The sequence below is a fragment of the Cebus imitator genome, unplaced genomic scaffold (assembly GCF_001604975.1).
Source record: "Cebus imitator isolate Cc_AM_T3 unplaced genomic scaffold, Cebus_imitator-1.0 Scaffold178, whole genome shotgun sequence".
In the NCBI taxonomy this organism is placed as follows: domain Eukaryota; kingdom Metazoa; phylum Chordata; class Mammalia; order Primates; family Cebidae; genus Cebus; species Cebus imitator.
In genome coordinates, this window is record NW_016107493.1 from 2,703,814 (window position 1) to 2,727,925 (window position 24,112).

The window sequence follows — 24,112 nt, forward strand, 5'->3', positions numbered from 1 at the left end:
GGGCTGGGTCCAGTCCAAGCTTCACCAACAACCAGATGTTTGGCTTTGGCCAAGTCACAAAATCTTTAGCTTTACCTGCTCCACCCATGTCATACAGTGGCTGGCCCGGAGGATATGGAATGAGGGCGAAGGTGGGGTCAACTCCATGAAGAGAGGCCAAAAAATATGTAGCTTATTTTTTGTTTTTGCTTTTTGTTTTTTTCTGAGATGGGAGTCTCACTCTGTTGCTTAGGCTGGAGGGCAGTACTGTGATCTTGGCTCACTGCAACCTCTGCCCTCCTGGATTCAAGCGATTCTCCTGCCTCCCAAAAATGTAGCTTCTTTATCTCCTAAAGCTGATCTAGTCTTTGTTGTAAGCCTATCCACTGTGTAAGGAGGACAACATGAAATCCCAGCCTCATCAATGTAGCTTTATGCCATCATTTAAATAGTCTCTGTGGAGAAATCATTCTCTTTCAGGCAAATGCTGTTTTTTTGGATTTCCTACTCCTCTCTGAGGTGGCATCCTGGAGAATCAAGGGAGGCTACAGGGCCTCTGAGTGGCAGAAGAAGGGCAGCACTGAGAGCTGTGTGTGATGGCCTTGGGCCCATCTGCCTGCTCCCAGGTCTCTTGGCTCTGGCTGTTGGGCACTCTGCTGGCACTGGATGGCAGATCCAGGGGTCGTGAACAGGCAGTCAGATCCCTGGGTTCAATCAGGGCAGAACCCACTCCTCTGCTCTCTGGATATCCCCAGGCTCTCCCTGGCATTAGGGTCTCTGGAGGTTTGGCCATGACTTCCATTGGATGCCTATCCCAGATGCTGCTCTGCACTCCTAGCCACAGGTCACAATGGCCCTACTGTGGCGATTTCCACTGGCAAGTTTCCCAGCCACATTCTCAGTCCCCATGTATTCCTCCACAGCCGTGCAGGACATTTGGGGCTCTGCAACCACACAAAAGCAGAGGCATGCTAGCACAACATTGCTGTCTGCCCAGCCACACTGTCCATCACTTTGTGGATAGTACAAAATGTCTCTGCAAGGAGGCATCCTCCCAAATACGAATGAGGTAAATGTCCTTGTCTTTGAGCTTTCTCCTAAACTTATCCAAAATGTGTCATCCATCTGAAAATGAAATGTCAGGACTCAAAGTTCATGCTTCTCTTACCTTCATCTCATTCTCCGCCCCACAAGCCACTGAGGACCAGAGAAATGACCCTTTTTTTTTTTTTTTTTTTTTTTTTTTTTTTTTTTTTTTTTTTTTTTTTTTTTTTTTTTTGAGATGGAGTCTCACTCTCACTCTGTCGCCAGGCTGGAGTGCAGTGGTGCGATCTCAGCTCACTCTTTCACTCCAACTCTGGCTCCCGGGTTCAAGAGATTCTCCTGCCTCAGCCTCCTGAGTTGCTGGGACTATAGGCACATGCCACGACACACAGCTAAATTTTTTGTATTTTTAGTAGAGGGAGGGCTTCACCATGTTGGCCAGGATGGTCTCAATCTCTTGACCTCAATCTCTTGATGGGTTTTCACCACATTTACCAGGCTGGTCTTGAACTCCCAAACTCAGGTGATCCACCTGTCTCAGCCTCCCAAAGCGCTGGGATTATAGACGTGAGCCACCGTGTCCAGCCGACCTATCTTTTTTCTTCTCTCAGGTTGGCCAGAGTTAGTGCTTACAAAGGGAGCCACAATGTACAGTTGTACAGACTGTGGCCTGCACAAGAATGCCAAAATGAGAGAGCACGTACCTACTTTTATGTTCACCCAGCTATGAGTGAGCTGAGCTGACACTGGGCTGTGTCTACTTAGAGCAAGAAGACCCTTTTTAAAATTTGCACAAAGGTATTCTAAGGGCTACTAGCAGCTCTGGTCACATCCATTCTCTCCTGAAACCGGTATCCACTTTTCTTCTCTGGAGCTACAATGGCTACCAGGGAACACGACTTAGAGGAGGAAGGATGTACACATTGCTTAATGATTCAAAACATGATCCACATTTTAGAGGCTGAAGCACTTTGAGACCAAAAGGGGTTTTGGTGGTCAGCACCCATTGCGATTTTGTCATGAAGTCAGCCCTGGTCTCTGTGGGGGTGAACGCAGGGGTTATGTATGACAGGACCCCTAGAGGAGAGCTCATGTGACCTCCAGTGAGCAGTACTGGAAAACATGCAGTCACGTACCAGTTGACCAGTTCGGGCCTTCATCCTGTGGATCTTCAGGGTGAACACTGGCCGTGAGGTCTGGGGCATGCAGAGAAGGTTGGCATCTGTGTCTGAAAAACAGGTGGGAAGGGCCCTGCTGGCCTCATGGCACAATCCAAGTTCTCATTTCAGAAATCTAGGCCACGTGTGGTGGCTGGGTCAAGTGCAGTGGTTCACGCCTATAATCCCAGCACTTTGGGAGGCCAAAGCGGGTGGATCACCTGAGGTTGGGAGTTCGAGACCAGCCTGGCAAATGTGGTGAAAACCTGTCTCTACTAAAAATCGAAAAATTAACTAGGGGTGGTGCTGCACATCTGTAATCCCAGCTACTCAGGAGGCTGAGGCAGGAGAATTGCTTGAACCCAGGAGCCAGAGTTTGCAGTGACCAGAGATAGCACCTTAGCACTCTAATATAGGCAACAAAGCAAGACTCTGTCTCAAAAGATAGAGAGAGAGAGAGAATCTTCATCACTGTTAAACTTTTCTCTTTGACATCTACTTCCAATTCTCTTTTATTAAAAAAAAAAAAAAGTGAAGGAAAACTAAGCTTCTGGAGTTCTTCATATCTGTACCGAGAACAGGAGGGTTCCTGCTTTCCTTTAGCAAGGAAAGAAGATGCTGCCACAGATTTCAACTCAACTGGTTTTTCATGGTCAGAAGAAACTCCAACATGATTATTAAAATAAAGCTTTCAAGTGAAAAGAACAACAATGCTGAGCAACTGTGGGTGTAATCCCGCCTCCTCCGCATGACACAGACCTGCCTTCAGTTGGTCCTCCAGCCCCCATAATTTCAGAAGACATGGGAGTGTCTACAGATCCCCTTTATTTGGCTGGTGTCCATAATATGGACACCTGAGCCATTATGACAAAGCCCCCCTTTTATTTCACCTTGGATATATTCCTCAGGCTTTAAGGGTCATGCATTTGAATGCCTCCCTGATATACCTGTTCGTTGCCCAAAGGTAATTTGTGCCATTCAGCGCAATCAGTTCACTGAGAGGTGGCTTTGTAATCAGTATAACGGTCCTCCAAAAACCCCACAGACCAAGGAATGGTCAGGCCATGTAACTGAAGAGGCTGCAGACTTGGGAGATTCACAGGAACTGACGAATGACCTTGTTTTTAGTGAACTAGGGTCAATACCTACTTTGATCCTATAAGTAAATCTATTTCTAAATCTATGTAATATCCATAAATATTATAGATTGTTTCTGATGAAGTCAGAGAGAGAGGCAGAGAGTGAAAGAAGAAAGAACAAAATGCTTTGCTATTAACGATGATAAAAAGGTATATTTACGGCTCTTCTCAGGAGAAGTTTTTGGGTGTTTTTTCCTTTTTCTGTATTTATCAGAATAGATGCACTATGAAAAAATAATGCAATATATAAATTCTAGTTATATTAGCATAAAAATGAAAAGTAATCACAGAAAATGATTACAGTGTAAGTATGCTTATAAATTTAATGTTTTTCTTTGTGAAAGATGTGGCACATGATTTCCAGTGGAAAAAAACAACATGTTTATTCCATATCTTAAAGTGGACTTTTTTAATATAAAAAAGGGAAAAATACCCAGGATGCTTAGGTAAGTTAATATAATTACAATTAGCCTGAACAATTCTCCCGACTGCTCTGAAGCGCTCACTAACATTTAACAGAAATGCCAAGTCTAATGTGCTAGAAAATGAGAATAGTAATATTCATGCTTGCCCTGCCCATCCCACAGGGTTATTCTGGAGGGTTATACTAGAAGATAAAATGAGCCAGTAGTATGTGTAACTCAGCACCAGCACAGGGACTTTCCTTTCCATTCTATCACAGCACACTGGTTGTCAAGACCCAGTGCCATCTGTGTGTAAAATGAGGAGTACAAGTGCCGAGTCACTGAAAAGGATTCACAATCACACAAGAGTTTGGATGAAGCTTAGCAAAGTCTCAGAGACATGCCAGCTTTCTTCCAATGGACAATCCAGAAGCCCTGCGCAGGCAGCCGTGGATGGAAGGAACGTTCCCTGGGTGCTGAGGCGACAGCTAACACGTCTTCTACTCCAGGCTGACCTGTGGTGCCACCTTGCAGTATGACAGTGAGAGGAAATAAAAGATCAGTATTTTTAACATTTCATCTAGAAAAAGATGTACACTTTTGTCCCCTCAACTTCTCTCTCTCCCCCACTTTACCAATGGCCTTCTTTCATTGATGGCCCAGTTCCCAGGTTCCCTGAGGCAGGATTAGGTAAATGGACAAGAGAAAAACAAGATCAAAAAGGCAAAAGGTAGTAGGGAGGCGCCCTGAGGACCAGCGCCACCGAGGCTGAGACTTGGAGAAGGGAGCTGATTAGAAAGTGAAGAGGAGGCATCAAAAGAGGGAGAAGCTCTGGATCACCTAGTGAGGAATGAAGTCCCTCAGAGACGTTTCTGCAGGCTGTGGACTGAATCACAGAGTAAAACCATGGGATCACTGGAAGATAAAAGTTCTTTCAGAAACAGAATTAAAGATGTGAACAGCCCTTTGATTGCTTTTGGATGCTAGACCAAGTTTCTTTGGATGATCCACTGAGCAGCACTGGGCCACGGGAGGCTGTGGTGTTTATTCAGGTGTTTATTCAGGCTCCGTGGCTAGGGTGTGTTTTCATCGCCTCTACATTGTCTGAATGGTAACATTTCACTGACAAAACTCAAATGATCACTCTAGTGAAGTTTTAGTAATGAGGCCTATCTAATGTGCCTCAAAAATTCCTACAACACTAGAAACTCTCTCAGATCCCCACAGGATGTGGAAGGCAAAAGATTCTGTTTTCTGCATGAAAGTGGGGGTTTCTCAGGATACAAAGCACAAGATAGGCCAGTGGAAATTAATATGGTATTCATTAGTCTTCTTTATTTCCAGGTACTACCACAGACTTTTTTAAACTTTAGCTAAGTCATCCTTTATAATTCTCCCAAGGATGTAGCAAGAGAATATATTAGATTACCATTTATATCTGTAGCAATTGTGCCATATTGAACATTTTATTACAATGAGCAATATTATCACAATGCTGGTGTATCAGTCAGGGTTCTGAACACCCTGTCACCCAGTCAAATTGTCACATAAAATTAGGCATCACAGCTGGATTTAAAAATTATAAATAAAGCCATATTCTCATTCTATAGAATACAGTGCAATATGCATCTCTGCTTGTTAGCCTGACAACCAACCAGGGATTCATCTTTTGGGACAAGGGCATGCCTGGAGTTGAGGGATTCCCCTTACAGTTGTTTTCCTTTCTCTCCTGATGGGCCAGTCTTCATGGAAGCTGAAGTGAGTGGATGCTAAGTGTGGAGTCAGCAGTAGTCTGGGAACAGGAAGGCAGAGGGCCTGGCAAGAGCCCACAGGGGCTTCATGGGATTCCCAAAGAGGCTTCCCATTGTGTGTCCACCAGATCACATCCACAGAAACCACTTCTTCCCTCAAGAAACTTCCCAGACCTCTTACCACCACACAAGGGATTTAAGAGCTGGACAATCTTTTGGGAATACCCAGCAAAGGAGATGGTGAGGCGGCTTACAAAGGAAACAAAGGGAGTTCTTAGCTGGTTGTTGAGCTCAGGTGTCAGTCCCAGAGAGCTGATTTCTCTGCTTTGCTTTGTCTCTTAGTATTCATTTTGCTTTGCGACCAGAAACACATTTCAGTTTGAAATCGTAACCAATCCGCACCCTCCCTCTCCTGCGTTAGGGTGCACCCGCTCTTCTCAGGCTCAATCAGGCAGCGATGTGCCTTACATCCAGACAAGGAGTCAATATTATTCTGGAGTTCTCAGTGAATATCATTCTGAAGTAATTGCATCTTTGTAATAATGGCTTACAAGTAACTCATTACCTTCTCACCAGCCAAAAATATTCATTTCTCCAGGGCATACCTACATGATGGTAAGTAAATATGGGAGGAAAGAACTGCTTTACAAGGAAATATGAATTAATTTCTTTTCATGGAAACCAGTTTGACAGACTGGTAGTTCTGCCCTGATTCTTCGATGGGTGTGTTCCTAGTTGATTAATTCTCAAAACAAACAAAATGCTGGCATGCTAACTTGCTGCCCAGTCCCCAAGGTAGATCTAATTTCTCTCTCTTGCTCTCTCTCTCTCTCCCTTTCTCTCTCTCTCTCATTGCTTAGCATGAATTCTGGGTTATAGGTCTTGTGGTATAATTATTTAGGTCCACATCTTATCTTCCTCACTATGTTGTAAGCTCCTTGATCTTTGTGTGATTCATCTTTACGCCTTGCACAGCACTTAGTTCGGGGCTTCCCTTTCGGTAATCACTCTATAAATATAAGCAATGTAATGATAATGTGTATTTGCCATACCAAAGCCAATTCATACTTACTAAGAAGCCTTTAATTCACAGCATCGTGCTATCCCTGAGAAGGAATATGGTTTCCAACAAGCAGAGAGACATTTGCAACAACATGGATGAACCCAAGGATGTTATGCTAAGTGAAATAAGCCAGACACAAAAAGAAAAATACTATATGATCTCGTGTAAATGCAGAACTTCTTTTCTTAAAAAAAAAAAAAATGTTGAATAAGTAGAAACAGTCAAATGGTAGTTACCAGGGGCAGAAAGGGAGAGGAAATTGGGAGAAATAGGTCAAAGAGTACCAATTTGCAGTTATGTAGGATGAAAAAGTCTATAGACGTAATGCACAGCATGAGAACTACGGTTACAAATATTGTATTATATACCAAAAATTTGCTAAGAGAGTAGATTTTAGGTGCTCTTAACACAGAGACATGCAAAAGATAACTATGGAAGGTGATAGATTTGTTTGACTATAGTAATTGTTTCACTGATTATATGTGTATCAAAATATCATGTGTGTATCTTAAATATATATAATACGAAATACATTTTTAAATAAATAAAATATGATCATGCTAGTCACATGAGAGTTACTTGCACACAGAACAACTAGATATGACATGTAGAGGTTATTAGTGAGCTGCCTTTTGTTTCAGTTAGTGTTTTCTTGAGTTTAGTACAAAGACAAACACTAAAAATTATTCAAAATAAGGGATACAATATTATGTAATCCATAGGCTCTAAAAATATTCTTGCAAGTGCATTGAGAAGTACCAATACATGTGTAGGAAAATAAGATAGTAAATATAACTTAACAAGTAAGGTAATTTTATTTTAATAAAAACTATATCATTATGAATGAGGATCTTAACCTGATTTTAAAGTTCTTTTGTAAGACAAGCAGTAATAGCAGGAAAAAACCCTTTTAGAAACCTTATATGTCTTAAAAAAACACAAGCAAGAATATCAGGAATAAAAACTTCAAAAAAAAGATAAATTATGTGTGAAAGTAGTAGTATTACCAGATATTAAAATACATTATAAAACCTCTGTAATGAAAGCTGGTTTTGGTACATAAAGAGAGAGATGACAGACCAATAGAAAGAAACAGAAAATGTAGAAATAGAATGAGTTTCATATAAGAATTTAAAGTTTTATAAACTTGCCACTTTAAATCAGTGGGGGAAACTGTATGTTTTAGTAAATGATAAAGGATAACTGGAGAATGACAAGGATTAATGTAAAACTGCATCCATTCCTCACACCACATACCAGGATAAATTCCAGATAGATAGGAGACTTAAACATAAAAAATAAAATCATATAATAAGTAGAATAAAACAACGCTAGTGAATTTATAATCTGGGAAAGGAAAAACTTTCCTAACTACAACTCAAATACCTAGAAACAATGAGGGGAAAGGATTGATGTATGATTTTTTTAAATTAAATAAAATAAGATCATGCTAGTGAAATGTTATATACAAAACAACCAGACATTACATGTAGAGGTTATCAATGAGTTACCTCTGTTAGTATCTTTCCAGTTTAGTGTAAAAACAAACATTGATCTTTGTCTTTGTCCAAATCATATGAATTATAATCCCCAAGGCTGAAGATGGTGCTTGATAGGAGGTGAAAGAGTCATGGAGGTAGATATCTCCCTTGGGACTGTGTCATGATAGTGAGTGAGTTCTCATGAGATCTGATTAAGTTTGTAGCACCAGCCAGGTGTGGTGGCTCACGTCTGTAATCCCAACACTTTGGGAGGCCGAGGCAGGCGAATCACGTCAGGAGCTCGAGACCAGCCTGATCAATATGGTGAAATCCCGTCTCTACTAAAAATACACACACACAAAATTAGCTGGGTGTGGTAGCAGGTGCCTGTAGTCCCAGCTACTTAAGAGGCTGAAACAGGAGAAATGCTTGAACCTGGGAGGTGGAGGTTGCAGTGAGCCAAGATCTCGTCACTGTACTCCAACCTGGGCAAGAAAGAACAAAACTCTGTCTCAAAAACAAACAAACAAACAAAAAACAGTTCATAGCATCTTCTCCCATCTCTCTCTTCCCCCTGCTATGACCATGTGAAGTGCCACTAAGCACTTTGCCTTATGCCCTGACTGTAAGTTCCCTGAGGAACCATGAGTCAGTTAAACCTCTTTTCTTATAAATTACCCAGTCTCAGGTATTTCTGTACAAATTAAAACAGACTAATACAGAGGAGTGAGGCATTACTATAAATATATGTGAAAATGTGGAAGCAGCTTTGGAACTGGGCAACAGGCAAAGGTTCGAAGAGTGTGGAGGGCTCAGAAGATAGGAACATGAGAGAAAGTTCAGAACTGCCTAGAGACTGGTTAAATGGTCATGACTAAAATGCTGGTAATGATATGAATAATGAAGGCCAGGCTGAGGAGGTCTCAGATGGAAAAGAGGAACTTTCTGAGAACTGGAGCAAAGGTGACTTTTCTTACGTGTTAGCAAAGAGCCTGGCTATATTGTGCCCCTGCCTTAGGGAATCTATGGAACATTGAACTTGAGAGTGATGATTTTGGGTACATGGTGGAAGAAATTTCTTTGTGTGTATGTGTGTGTGTGTGTGTGTTTACTTTAAAAAAAATTTTTTTTATTATACTTTAAGTTCTGGGGTACATGTGCAGAACGTGCAGGTTTGTTACATAGGTATACACATGCCTTGGTGGTTTGCTGCATCCATCCCCCGTCATCTACATTAGATATTTCTCCTAATGTTATCCCTCCCCAATCCCCCCACCCAATGCTATCCCTCCCCTAACCCCCCACCCCCCAACAGGCCCCAGTGTGTGATGTTCCCCTCCCTGTGTCCATGCGTTCTCATTGTTCAACACCCACTTATGAGTGAGAACATGCAGTGTTTGGTTTTCTGTTCTTGTGTCTGTTTGCAAAGAATAATGGCTTCCAGCTTCATCCATGTTCCTGCAAAGGGCATGAACTCATCCTTTTTCATGGCTGTATTCCATGGTATATATGTGTCACATTTTCATTATCCAGTCTGTTTTTGATGGGCATTTGGGTTAGTTTCAAGTCTTTGCTATTGTAAACAGCACCACAGTAAACATACGTGTGCATGTGTCTTTATAATAGAATGTTTTATAATCCTTTAGGTATATACCCAGTAATGGAATTGCTGGGTCAAATGGTATTTCTATTTCTAGATCCTTGAGGAATCACCACACCATCTTGGTGGAAGAAATTTCTAAGCAGTAAATTGTTCAAGATGTGGGCTGGCTGCTTCTAACAACCTATGCTCATATGCATGAGCAAAGAAATGATGTGAAATTGGAACTTATATTGAAAATGGAAGCAGAGTATAAAAGTTTGGAAAACTGTCAACCTGGGCATATGGTGGGAAAGAAACACCTATCTGGGGGGAAGGAATTCAAGATGGCAACAGAAATTTGCATAAGTAAAAGGGAACCAAATGCTAATAGCAGAGACATTGGGGAAAAGACCTCAAAGGCATTTCAGAGGCCTTTGTGACAGCTCCTCCCACCACAGGTCTAGTGGCCTAGAAGGGAAGAATGGCTTTATGGCCAGGCCCAGGGCCCAGCAGCCCTACTGCAGCCTCAGGACTCTGCTCCCAGCATCCCAGTCACTCCAGCTCTAGCCATGGCTCAAAGGGGCCCAGGTACAGCTCAGCCACAGCTTCAAAGAATGCTAGCTATAAGCCTTGGTGGTTTCCCTGCGGTGTTAAGCCTGTGTGTGCACAGAATGCAAGAGTTGAGGCTTAGAAGCCTCTGCCTAGATTTCAGAGGATGTATGAAGCCTGCTGCAGAGGTGGAACCCTCATGGAGAACCTCTCCTAGAGCAGTGCGGAGGAAAAATGTGGCACTGCAGCCCCTACACAGAGTCCCCAATGAAGCACTGCATAGTGGAGCTGTGAGAAGAGTCACTATCTTCTAAGCCCCAGAATGGCAGATCCACCAGCAGTTTGCACCATGCACCTAGAAAAACCACAGGCACTCAACACCAGCCCATGAGAGCAACTGTGAGGGCTGAACCCTGCAAAGCCACAGGATCAGAGCTTCTCAAGGTCTTGGGAGCCCACCCCTTGTACCAGTGTGCCCTGGATGTGAGAGATGGAGTCAAAGGAGATTATTTTGAATCTTTAAGATTTAATGACTGCCCTGCTGGGTTTTGGATTTGAATGGGGTCTATAGCCCCTTTCTGTTGGCTCATTTCTCCCTTTTGGAATAGGAGTATTTACTCAATGCATATATCCTCATTGCATCTTGGTAGCAACTAACTTGTTTTATTATTTTACAGGCTTATAGGTGGAAGGGACTAACCTTGTCTCAGATGAGACTTTAGACTTTGAGTTAATGCTGGAATGAGTTAAGACTTTGGAGGAGTGCTGAAAAGGGATGATTATATTATGCAACATGAGAAAGACATGCGATTTGGAATGATATGGTTTGGATCTGTGTCCTCACCAAAATCTCATGTCGAATCGTAATCCCCAATATTAGAGATGGTGCCTGATGGGAGATAATTAGATCAAGGTGAATTTCCCCCTTGGTATTGTGTCATAATAGGAGTGAGTTTTTGTGAGATCTAGTGTTTAAAGGTGTGTAGCACCACCACCACTTCCTCCTGCTCCTGCCATGCAAGACACCTGCTCCTGCTTTGCCTTAAGTCCTGATTGTAAGTTCCCTGAGGCCTCCCCAGAAGCAGATGCTGCCATGCTTCCCGTATAGCTTGCAGAGCCAGTTAAACATCTTTTCTTTGTAGATTACCCAGTCTCAGGTATTTATATCAGTGCAAGAATAGATTAATACAATGTATTTGACTATATATAATAAAAGAAACTCTGCCAGGTGCAGTGGCTAGTGCCTGTAATCCCAGCACTTTGGGAGGCCAAGGCAAGTGGATCACTTGAGGCCAGGAGTTCGAGACCAGCCTGACCAATGCAGAAAAACACTGCCTCTACTAAAAATACAAAAATTAGCCAGGAGTGGTTGTGTATGTCTGTAATCTCAGCTACTTGAGAGGCTGAGGCACAAGAATTGCTTAAACTCAGGAGGCAGAGGTTGCAGTTAGCCAAGATTACATCACTGCACTCCAGCCTGGGCAACAGATCAAGACTCTCTCTCTCAGAAAAGAAAGAAAGAAAGAAAGAAAGAAAGAAAGAAAGAAAGAAAGAAAGAAAGAAAGAAAGAAAGAAAGAAAGAAAGAAAGAAAGAAGAAAGGAGAAAGAAAGAAAGAAAGAAAGAAAGAAAGAAAGAAAGAAAGAAAGAAAGAAAGAAAAAAGAAAACAGATAAAAAAAGAAAACTTTGCTTCACAAAAATATCCAATAAGTAAAGTATAAAAACAAATGATAAATTTGTAAAAAGTATTTGCGACTGATATTACAGATAAGAGTTAGTATTCTTAATATATTTGATGATATAAAGGAATCATTGTAAACTTTTTAGGTGTAATCCTGCTCTTGTGGTTATGTTTTCGGAAAACAGTATTTAATGTTTAGAGAGAGTTATTCAAATATTTATGGTTGAAATAATATGCTGGATTGAATTTGCTCAAAATAATAAGAGGTGAGAGGAGAGAATAGATAAAATTAGAGTGGCCATAAATTGGAAATTATTGAAGGTGGATGATAGGTACATAGAGGCCCATTATACTTTCCACGCACCTTTTCCATGTGTTTGAAATTTTTCATACTTAAAAAGATAAAATATTTTTGGAAAAATCTATATAAAGCTCACAAGTATCTTTCAATAAACATCAACTCCTCTCATTACAGTCATGCTCAATACATGTGTGTGAACATGAATGGAATTTGAACACAGTCATACACATTTGGCCTAATAAGCCCTTATCTGTTGTATTTTTTTTTACGTAAAAGTTATCATCTTTATTATTATGGCTGACTACATGCTCTGAGCAACTCCCCTACTGCAAAACAATAAATCCTATTGAAGATACACTCTGAGACATGACTGTTTCATGAGAGACAGAGGATGTGTTCAGAGCTCCTTCTCTAAGCTCCAAAAACTCACCTGAGATAAGAGGTTTCAGGAGCTGGGGCAGCTGGAAGGGACAGGGTTACCTAAGGCCGGTTGAGCAATAGCATGGCCCTCTGTGGCAGAGGAAAAGAACTCCAGATTTCCTAGACTAGCTGAGACCCTCAGTAGGAAGGGTAGTATTACCAGTTATTAACATATATTATAAAGCCTCTATAATTAAAACTGTGGTTTGGCTATGTGAAGAGAGTGAGAGCAGGTTAAGGGGATTTCAAGTATAGAGCCTGCTGGTCACCAGCAGAATCAAGTCATGTCTGGGGAAAACTTTTCCAATCCTCAATTTATTTCTCACTAATTAAGATCAAGTAATGAATGAACAATCAAAGATCAACTAACTCACACAAATGCAAGCCACTCTAAGAGGTGGCAGAAACAACAAAAACAAAAATCAAACAAACCCCCCCCTCCCAAAAACAGATATAGACGCTTTCAGACATAGATATTGAAACTATTAGATACAGAATATAGAACAGCCATATATACAATGCACAAAGTTGTAAAGGATTCAATTACAACTATGACCAATTGATAAAATACTATGAGGAAATGAATAGACAAATTTAATCTTTTTTCAGCTAAAACTTTGGAAGTAAAAAATAAAATTTTTAAATAGAAATCTTAAAGACTGCAGCGTCAGTTTACTGTTCAAAGAAGAGAAAAATAGTGCACTGAAAGTGGTCTATTTTAAAAATTACCAAAATTTCAGCACAAAGTAATAAGAAAAAGGTGAAAAATATGTAGAAGGTAGAAAGAGAAAGAATAATACATACCTCATGAGAATCCCAGAAAAAGCAGAGTTACATGAGAAGAGGTAATATTTACAGAGATAATAGCTATCAAAATTTCCCAGAATTAATTAAAACCATGAATCCACAGATTTAGGAAGAAAATTAATACCAAGCATGATAAACAAAAAGAAATACATGCCATCATAGTGAAACTGCATGTCACAGGTTATATTATCCGCAAGTAGATGGTGAGGTGGGATATTTATTAGGGATTAACACCTATGAAAGGTCAAAGGGAGAAATTCAACTGCAATAGGCACAGAGCCTAGGCCAAATCCAAGGAGGGCACTGGTGCATATATAGCCTGTCAGGATTGTCCAGCAGTGGACCCAAATAATCAGGCCTTTAGACCCCCACCAAGATAAATCACCGGGTGCAGACCAATCCAGGATGGGTGTACCTGGGGCCAAGTGACTCTCTGTTCTTGAGGCAATCATAGCTGGAGACTATCTGCTGATACCACTCCCAGCACCTGCTGCAAAAATATCCCTATTGAAGAGGTATCTGGGCAGGCATCTTTATATTCACCACAGTCCACCCCTTGCACCACTCAAACCTATTTCTTCATATGCCTTCAGCTTTTCCAGGGTTACGGTGTGCTTGTCTTTCTGAAGGAAACTTAGCATATGTTTGTTGCCATGTTAATTTGAGTTCACAAGTCTGGGCACTCAAAATATTGAGGGGGATTTACCCAGATGTCTGCATCCCAAAAGTGGGCCCATTTTTCCCCAATCAGGACCTTGTTTGTCCTTTCTAATAGGACAAAAACTGTCACTACAGCTGGACACAGGGCTGCAAGTGATACCCATCATCTCCCTCCTCCCCTATCCATTCTAGATTTCCCTCACTTTTAACTATGAGCTCTGCGGACTTGGTGGCTAATGTCCCAGTGTGATGTAGACTGTAAAGGATCTGAGTCCTTGGTCACAGTGTTCTTCTCAGGTGGGAGTTGCTGAACTTACCCACTTGCCAACAGAGATGGGCAAAGGCGTGACCAAAAGCCGCTATGTGGATCACTGGGTTGGGTGATGCAACCTATTTCTCTCTGCTCCCGTTGTATAAGAACAGCCCTTCCTCCTCATTTAATTTTGGAGGGCAGGTTTCAGCATATGCCTGATCACAGGAATACCAAAATGTTTACTCATGTGGCAGGCCCCTGGATCTTCACAGGGCTTATCCCCCACCCTCTGCAGCATGTGTGTTTTAACTGAAGCTTCCAGTTGCATCTTGCTCATGCAGTCCGACTCATCTAGCCCGAATAGCACAATATCATTGAGCTACTGAATCCATGTGATGTTTTGTAAACATACGGAGTGTCCAGATTGCTTCAGACTATGTCATGACGGAGGGCATAAAAGAACATAGCCCGGGACAACAATGTAAAACTATGTTGGTGTATTGCTGCCCATTCCATGTGGGTGTGAACTCTATGATCCTCTTTTTGATCAGAATAGAAAGAACACATTCACCAAATTAGGAGCTGCTTATGATGTATCTGAGGCACATGTTAATCTGCTGTATCAAAGAGGCCAGAACAGGCACAGGAGCTGCAACTAGAGATAGTAGTGGGTTGGCTTTGGGGTAATCTACTGTTATCCTCTCAGAATCTGAGTTCTTCAGGGCCAGACTGGTGACTTCAACGAAGAAGTGGTGGGCACCTCCTCGCTACCCACTAACTCATTCTCTAGATCAGGGCTGGCAAGCTATGAGCTGACCTGTTTTATAAATAAAAGTTTTTTCAGAACACAGACATGCATGCTCATTTGTTTATATATTGCTCACGGCTGCTCTCTGCTACAAGAGTAAAGTCATTGCAACAGAGACATCTAACCCACAAAGCCTAAAATATTTACTATCTGGCCCTTTCAAAGATAGTTTGCCAACTCCACTTTAGCTCCGTAAAGGTAGCATTAACCTCCACTCATATTCCCCCTCCACCAGAATTACTGTTCTTGATTTACTGTCATGGCTGGAAAGAGGAGCGGTTTCTAAGGCCTCCATTTTACCTTACCCACAGGCAAAAGGCCCAATATGAGGATTATTAAACTTCTTCGTATAGGAATTTTATTGTACATTCTGAAACCAAAGAAATGACCCATGGAGCAGGTGAGTCTACATGCCAGGGGACCCATTGTAAGTTAAACTTTAGCCAGGACTTCTTTTATTACCGGGCCCTACTGTGTTCCATGCTAATGAGCCATGATGACACCCTCCATCCAATAGTTCTCAAAATATTTGGGTATTTCCCTTTCCTATTTATACAGTTATCTGAGTAAATGGCCATAGGTTCCTGTGGGAAATCTCTGAGGGAATCATTGCCACATATACTCATCATGGGGTTGTCCAGCTCTTTCTCCTGGGGATCTGGCCTTATCGTTAGTTTCTAGTTTCTAGGTTTGGCACAGGTTTGGGGTAAGTGCAAGGGACTTTATATTGAGGCAACTGCCCTTAGTCTCCTCGTCATTATCTCTGATTTTTTTTTTTTTTTTGATGGTACAAGCTGAGTAGTGCTTTTGTTAGCTTCCCGCCTATTCTGCTTCTAAGAATATCAAGTTCCATTAAGCATCTTCGTAATTCTCTGTAGGGCAGCCTTCCTTGGCTGCCACTCCACACTCACCTCTCATTACAAACCATTGTGTCCACCGGGCCTCTATGGTATCAGGGTCCTAACATCCCCATTGTGATCCACAAGCCTCAGTCTGTACTGATGTCTCCTACTCCAGCTCCGGACTACAGAGGAGAACCACCACTGAACATGTTAGTGAGGCTGAGGCCCCCTCACCAGCAATTCCTTGTTAATAGTGTATCCTCTAGGCATTCCTATGATGAACCTTCATGCCTGCCTCAGCAAGCCATTTCATTGCTTCCTTAACTATCTGTCATGGCAATTTGAGCATTTCAACTGCATGTGGATAATCTCTTTTTCCATGTTTTCTGGGGGCCACTGTAATAGCAAGCCAGTCCTATCTCCTGAGGTCCCTGCCATGGTATTAAATCCTGTAGCTCAGGAGAGTAATCTCAAATCAATTCATTTGCTCTTACTCAATTTTATGTTCTTGTCACTTGGTCAACTTCCCTCAGAATCTAACTATTCTTTGAAAATCTCCTCCTTCCTATGGGAGCATGCTGGCCGGTCTTGAGCTCCTTCTGGAGCATAAGCTCTCTCTTTCCTATACTCTAACTATATGCAGAGTGGTTGGGAGGGAAGGTAGGGGCAGTTCCTGAGGGGTACGTGTCATCATGTCGGGGAGAGACATCTAAATTGTCTCCAAAAAGGGCAATGTTCTAATTTTTCATAGGAGAAGGTGGTGAGACACCTCTGAAGGTTCAGAGAGTTCAGAAGTCTTGTCACTCCAAATATTAAGGGTGATTTACCCAGATGCCTGCATCCCAAAAGTGGGCCCATTTTTCCCCAAACAGGACCTGACGTTGGCATAACAGACCTGTCTTGGTTTAAGTTTAACCTTCTCTAGAGCTTGGTCCCTTAAATCCTGGGCCAGGGCCTGGACTGCAGCTTTCTCTGTCTCTTGCTGCAGGACATGAGAGCCCCATTATAAACTGCCAGGGATGCCCTCTGCTTTTCAATCCTAGTTTGTTAGTCACTTGCAGCTTTTTCTTACCTCTTCTAGGGTATCAACAGTTCTTAGCTCTAGTCATCTAATCCATTGCCCGCCCAGTTACTATTTACAACTTGTCAAATGCCTAGTGTGTCAGTGTCAGGACAGCTAGTGTAGTACACTGCTCCAATACACCATCCCAATCTGCCACTGGTGAGAAGGCTAGCCACTGGACTGCCACTTTGTGCCAGATGCCATATGGACTCCTTCTACCACAGTGATGGAGTCCCCATTGCCAACAGGGAGGTGTGTGATCCAGTTTGGGAGGTGGGTGATCCAACTTCAAAACCTCATCTTATCACTGGTTTCCTCAGGCCACTTCTAGCAACAACTGCCTCAGGTTGAGTTACCTCTGCCGGAGAAATGGGAGCTACACAGAGGAGGAGTAAACAGATTTATGGAAATTATAGTTAATGTTCAGGTTCTTTGGTGGGGTGGCATGTTTACTGTTGTTTGTCATATTACCAGGTAATTTACATATATTTACATATAATCTTTTAGGTATAGCTAATGAAATTTTTTAAAGATAAGGCAAAAAATAAATTGATTATTAATTGTTTATATTGCATAACTTCTTATGCTACCACAATTAGAAAATTACAAAAAAGCATTACTACAATTAAAAATTTGTTCTAGACTTCCAAATACTTGAAATCAGTTTATGTGCTTTTTCTTGTTGTTGTTGGAAGTATGTGTGGTGTGTTGGAGTTAAATGAGAATGGGTAGTTCATTGTCTTTGTCACTTTTTATTGTATTTTTGTCTTGATACTTGGTTTTGAGTAGAAAATGGCTCAATTATCTTTTAAGAAATATAGTCTGCTTTAACTTTTAACCAATTAATATTTTAAGTCCACATTTTGAGGTACAAATAGAGACTGATAAATCTCTATAAGAAGTCCTCAAGTTAACAAAGTTCTGAGGTAACATTCTCAATATAATATATGTTAGTTTCCTAGGTCAAGCTCTAATAAATTGTTTGTGCTGATCTTGCTTCATTAAGTTTCCTCTTCCCATAAATTTTGTTGCAATGTTAATGTATTAGGCTGGTCCAAAAGTAGTTGTGGTCATTGCCACTAAAAGGAATTGCCAAAACCGCAATTACTTTTGCACCAAACTAATAATAATGATTGTCAATTCTCTGCATGATAGAACATTTAAATATTGGTAATATTTTGTCTGGGCCAGAATTACTAACTAAAACTGTGGATGACTCAGGTTATTTTTAAAGCAAGAAAGTAAATAATCATATTTTATAAAAATATATCTGTCTATTATATGGGTAATAGGTAAGAAGGAAGATTGTAGGAAGGGAAGGAGAGAATCAATGGGAACTCTTGCCAAAGTCAAGGGGGAAAATAGTGTCTGAATCAGACAATGGCAATGATAACGGAGAGGGAGAATGGAACTAAGAATTCTTTGGATATATCCTGGGGAAAGACTTAGTGGTCAATTAGATATAAAGGGCAAGGACTACTCAAGGGTAACTCAAGTTTCTTGTCAGGTTGACAGGGTGGAAATGGTGCCATCAGCACAGATTAGTAAGCAAGGATGAATTAACAGGTTTGGCAGGAAAAGAATTAACTCAAGCTTTAGCCTTGTTGATTGTGAGATGTCTGTGGGTTGCAAAGGTTAGAGCCACCAGGTATTATCAACCAGTGACAATTGCCAAAGGAATACATATTAAGATTATTTTTGTAATTATTTAAAACTTCTCTGCCATTATCTCAAGTTTGCCTTTCCTATTTCCCCCAGAGAAAACCAGAGAGGGGACAAATCTTCTACACCTGTAGGAAGGAAGAAAAGAGACAACCTGAGCTGGAAGTAGCACTGGGCCAATCCTACAACCATGTGCAGATCCATAAAGGTCTAATGTAGAACTGGATTTTTCTGTCTGTTATTTTAGATTGTATTCTTTTCTAAAATCACAGTACAAAATGTTTTCAAAACTGTAAGTCCAGTTCTTTACAAGTTTGTCACATACAGCTAAAAATGAATGATTATGTCCTGACAACTACACCATCCATAATTCCCAGTTGGCCAACACAGAAATAATCAACATATAACATTTCTACTAGTTATCAATACACAGCAATAAGCCAGGCAGTTATTTTATAAACGCAATGTATAAAGCATTAGCAGCAGGCCCACTCTGGGCTTTTATTTTTAGTTGAGCTTAGCTGACCTTAAAATAGATTTGCATTGAGGGAAATGTAAAACTTTCTCAAATATAGTCCTACTTAATTCAGCATAAGCCATGGAGGGGAGGGTTGTATCTCTAGGGAGAATTTTTACATTCTAGTAACTATAAAAGTAAGGTCTAATACTATGCTATTTCTCTAAAATTTTCATGTTCTAGTAAAGTTTATGAATGTATCTTTGAGCTTAATACAAATGCCACTAACTGATGTGTCCCCTCAAAGTTGTTCTCAACTCTGCAATTAGTTTTTTAGCATCTCCTCTCATAGTAACTGTTGTTTCATTTTGATAGTTATCCCTGAAATTTTGTTATGATATCACTAGATGAATTTTAAGAATATACTGTGATCAAACCATAAGTGCTGTGCCCTAGGGGTGCAAGATGGGCAGCAATTAATTGATTAATGGACATATCTTCTCCGTCAATGATTTTAGCTTTTGTAACCACAATAGCACAAATACATCATAGTGGACAATCTTAAATAAATAAATTTTGTCTTCTAGGCCCTCTATTTCCCCATTCAACACCTTACCATTTTAAGTGCTTTCATTTCTGCTCCACCCATCAGTACCTGTCTCTATCAACAATATCTATTATTATGTGCCAGATTTCTCAAACATTATTTCAGTTGTTCTTCATATCAATCTGTGAAGTAGCTATTTTTATCACCCTTTCACTAAGGATAATACTACCAGGGGAAACTGAGGGTCCAAGAGATTAAATAACTTGCCTGAGTATATTAGTGAAGGATATCCAAAGAAACAATATGTAGTCTACCATATATCTATATATCTCTCTTAGAGAGAGAGAGAGAGAGAGAGAGTGAGAGATTTATTATGAGGAACTGGCTCATACTATTAGAAAGACCAGTGGTATAATTCAGTCCAAGTCTGAAGGCCTGAGGACCAAAAGAAGCCAGTGATGTAAATCTCAGTACAAGGGGAGGAGAAGACCAAAGTCCCAGTTCAAACAAGAAGGCAAGAAGCAAAAGGGGGAAATTCCTCCTTCTTCCACCTATTGTGATTGGATTGTGATTGCATGATGCCCCTCTACATTGAAGAGAGCAACATATTTTACTGGGTCCTCTAATTCAGATGCAATTTTATCCAGAAACACCCTCATAGATACACCCAGAAATGTTTAAACTGGGTACTCCTTGGCCAGTCACACTGACACTTAAAATTAACCATCACACTGAGGTAACCCAATTTATTAGAAATTTTACCGAAAATTAGAAATTTTAAAATCACGCCTAACTCTAAAACCTCAGCCATTACACTATGCTGTTCTCATATGCTGCCTGCTTAGAACTCTTCCCAAGGTCTTTAGCTAAAGGAAATCCTTTAGGAAAGAAAAAAAAAAGGATTTCTAGTGTGGAAGAGTCTGGGAGAACTAGACGTCTTCAGAAGATGAAGATTCTTTAGCTATTAGATTTACAAAGCCCCCAAAGGACATATTGGCCTACTTAACAAACAATAATTTAGGCCCTCCATATGCTAGACACTGTGTGTTCATTGTTATGGCCAAAACAAACAAATATGAAACCAAATTCTGCCTCCTAAGAAGCCCATATGCCTCAATATCTTTGTCTACCAAATATCACTCAATGGCATGCTATCCTAACAGAAGAATTTGGCTTAGCTGGGCACAGTGACCCATGCCTACAATCTCAGCTACTTGGGAGGCTGAGGTGGGAGGATTATTTTAAAAGCCCAAGAGTTTAAGGCCAGCGTGGGCCACATAGCAAAACCCTGGCTCTGAAATAACTAAAGTAATAAATTGTTCTGTTAATTTTTTAAAAAATTTGCTTAATGAAGGCAGCAACAACCCAAGGTTTATTAGCTGTAGGTTAGTACACATAACTTATTTTGGACCTATTTCAAGCACATACACAGTGTATCAAGGATGGCCTTCAATGACAAAGGAAGAGTGTGGATGAAAAAAAGGAGCAGTTGGTAATCTATTTATTTTTAAGATCATGAGGGTTCTATGAATCACTTACATATTATAATGGGCATTGTCTTTGTTTATTTTCATCCCTTCCTTGGAGAACCCACCCCTTGCATATATGGTAAGATCCTCATAGAGCTATTAACACACAGCCTCACCTACTTTGGCCATAGTAGTGGGCACATGAGTCAGGTTATCCAATCACAACTCTCAAGGTTTAGTGATTAGTCCAGAGATGCATGTGTGGTCCAAGTAGAGCCAATCAAAGTCCATTTCTGGGACCAACATATAGACACAGTAGAAGAAGCTATTTTTTCCACTGTGATTCTAACCAGGTACTATGGGAAACTTGCCTACCACGTGGAGAGAGCATGCTGGCTGGAATAAAGACAAGCAGAGTCCAGAGATGGAAAGAGGCACAGAATTCTGGTGCCATCATTTGAATCCTTGGATATGTTTCTTAGACTTTCAGCTACGTGAAACAAACACACAAGCAAAACATTTTTTATGTATCCATTTGGGGAATTTTTTGTTTGATGTAACTGAGAGTTTAAGAAGCCAATTACTGCAGCACTACTCACAATAGCAAAGACTTGGAACCAGTTCAAAAGCCCATCAATGATAGACTGGATAAAGAAAATGTGGCACATATACACCATGGAATACTATGCAGCCATAAAAAAAGAATGAGTTCATGTCTTCTGCAGGGACGTGGATGAAGCTGGAAACCATCATTCTCAGCAAACTAACACAGGAACAGAAAACCAAACACTGCATGTTCTCACTCATAAGTGGGAGTTGAACAATGACAGCACATGAACACAGGGAGAGGAACATCATACACCAGGGCCTCTTGGGGCTGAGGCGAAAGGGGAGGGAGAGCACTAGAGCAAATACCTAATGCATGCGGGACTTAAAATCTAGATGATGGGTTGATAGGTGCAGCAAACCACCATGACACATATATGCCTATACAACAAACCTGCATGTTCAGCACATGTATCCCAGAACTTAAAGTAAAATATAAATAAATAAATAAAATACACACACACACACACACACACACACACACACACACACACAAAGTAAAAGTTAGGTTGAGTTCTGTGGCTTAGAACTAAGAGTCCTGACTTTAAAAAAAAAAAAAAAGTATATATATATATATATATATATATATATATATATATATGTTGCCCTTAAACCTTGCTGGTCATCAGTGAATGAAGCTGCTTCCTTCAATCTCTGAGGTGACAAAGTACAAAGCAGAAGGCCTGGGGCAGAGTCTCTGCTCTTCATTTGCTGTGCCCCATCAAAACAGCTATCTTGAATATGAGTTCACTGTGTCTCCCAGGTCTCTTCCGGAAGGATTTGGAGCAATCTTTGCCACTTTCGGGCAGTATCAAAAATGTTGCTGAGGACAGCATCTGTGGAATTCTAAGTATCCAAGGCAGCCTTCACCTCCCTATTAGCAATTGAAGCAGTTTTTCCATCAGGTCTTAGGACTTGACCCTTTTTCTTTGCTCTGGCTCTCTACAGATACTGAGCGATGACTTGAGATCACTGATCTAAGGTTTCTACCTCCACAAAGAGCAGTATTTTGGCTCGTTCTTCTTGGTGATGAATAAATTGAATAATTGTAAAATAAGCATTTTGTGGACCTCACTGACGATTGTTAAATCGGTTAAGTCATTAATCAACTTCAATTACCTGGCACGATGAGAGGATGAGGTCTGAAAACTACCGTCATGGCCGGTATGTGGTCTATGGTCCCTAAGTCTGAAATTCGTACTTAAAACACATGCAAAAAGTAGCTGAGGTTTCAGCCTCACAAGCTCTGATAATTCACCACTAAAAATAAGCATGTGCTCAAGAGACAGCTACTATGTAAACACTCTCAGAAAGATTTTTCAGCATCTGCATACAGAAGCTGCCATCCTATACCCAGAGAAGCTGAGGGCATAGCACACAAAGAACACTTTATCTTTGGGGGAAGCCAGCATCTGCTGAGCATGAAGCAAAGGCAAGACAAAGGGCCGCTTCTCTTATTCAGGCAGAGAAATGAAACGTGATTAATTGTTTTGTCTTAAGCAGTTACACATTAACTGTTCCAAAGCTTCGCTTAATATTGGAGCTTGCCTTTCATTAGAAACTTAAGGCCTATCCTGAGCATCAAAGGTGGGCTACAAAATACATATTGAGGAGCAGAGATGTTCAATGTGTTTTGTTCTCACCCAGTGCTTGGGGCCATGTCTAGCATACTACTTGGCACTTAGTAGGTGCTTAATTAGTTGCATTTCTCATCCATCTTTCCATTAATACTGTTTTACCTTCTTTCTAGCAAAATATGACTTATAAATATCAGAACTATATGGCAAGTAAATTTGGACATGAACACTATAAAATCAAAGGACTTTTTTCTTTACCTTGGGATGATTTTAAATCGCAAGCCCCCTTACTCAGGGTGTATTTAAAATTAACAATATATGTACAGGTGTGCCGTGAGATTTTTAGTATATAAAAAACAGGACACACATTTGTGCATGCTGTTTTGTTCCTACTAGAATTTGCAAAGGGAGAGCGGGAAGAATTGACCAAAAGAACAGCTGTTTAGTGAGGCAGGAAGTTGAAACTATTTAACTTAAAATTAGGTTTGGGGATTATCTGAGGTCTTCAAATATTCATACAAAGTATATTCTTCATTATCACAAGGAAATAGGAGTAGGAGGCTGCAGTGTGTGTGAATTTACTGTGTTGTGACAAGGAAGCCTCTAGAATCATCAATTCATGGATTTATAGGTTTGGAATGTGAATGTTTGCCATAGATCTCACACTCATCGTGATGATGATGAGTTGCTTTGCTCGGCCTGTCTGAGACACAGAAATCCCTGCCAAGATGAGGGGATGGGGAATGATATGTGGATGGCAGAGAAAGCAATGCTGCTTGAAACCCTACTTACTCTGCTGGTTTGCAAGTCT

The 24,112-nt window shown here is 40.8% G+C and overlaps 1 long non-coding RNA gene across 1 annotated transcript; it reads right to left on the bottom strand.

Moving 5' to 3' along the window:
• Positions 1-2,442: 2,442 nt before the first annotated feature.
• Positions 2,443-11,648, bottom strand: LOC108315767. Its single transcript, XR_001830068.2, has 3 exons — positions 11,616-11,648; positions 9,737-9,739; positions 2,443-2,578 (listed from the first exon to the last, which is right to left on the bottom strand). It is a non-coding gene; the product is annotated as an uncharacterized LOC108315767 (long non-coding RNA).
• Between the last annotated feature and the right edge of the window lie 12,464 nt (positions 11,649-24,112).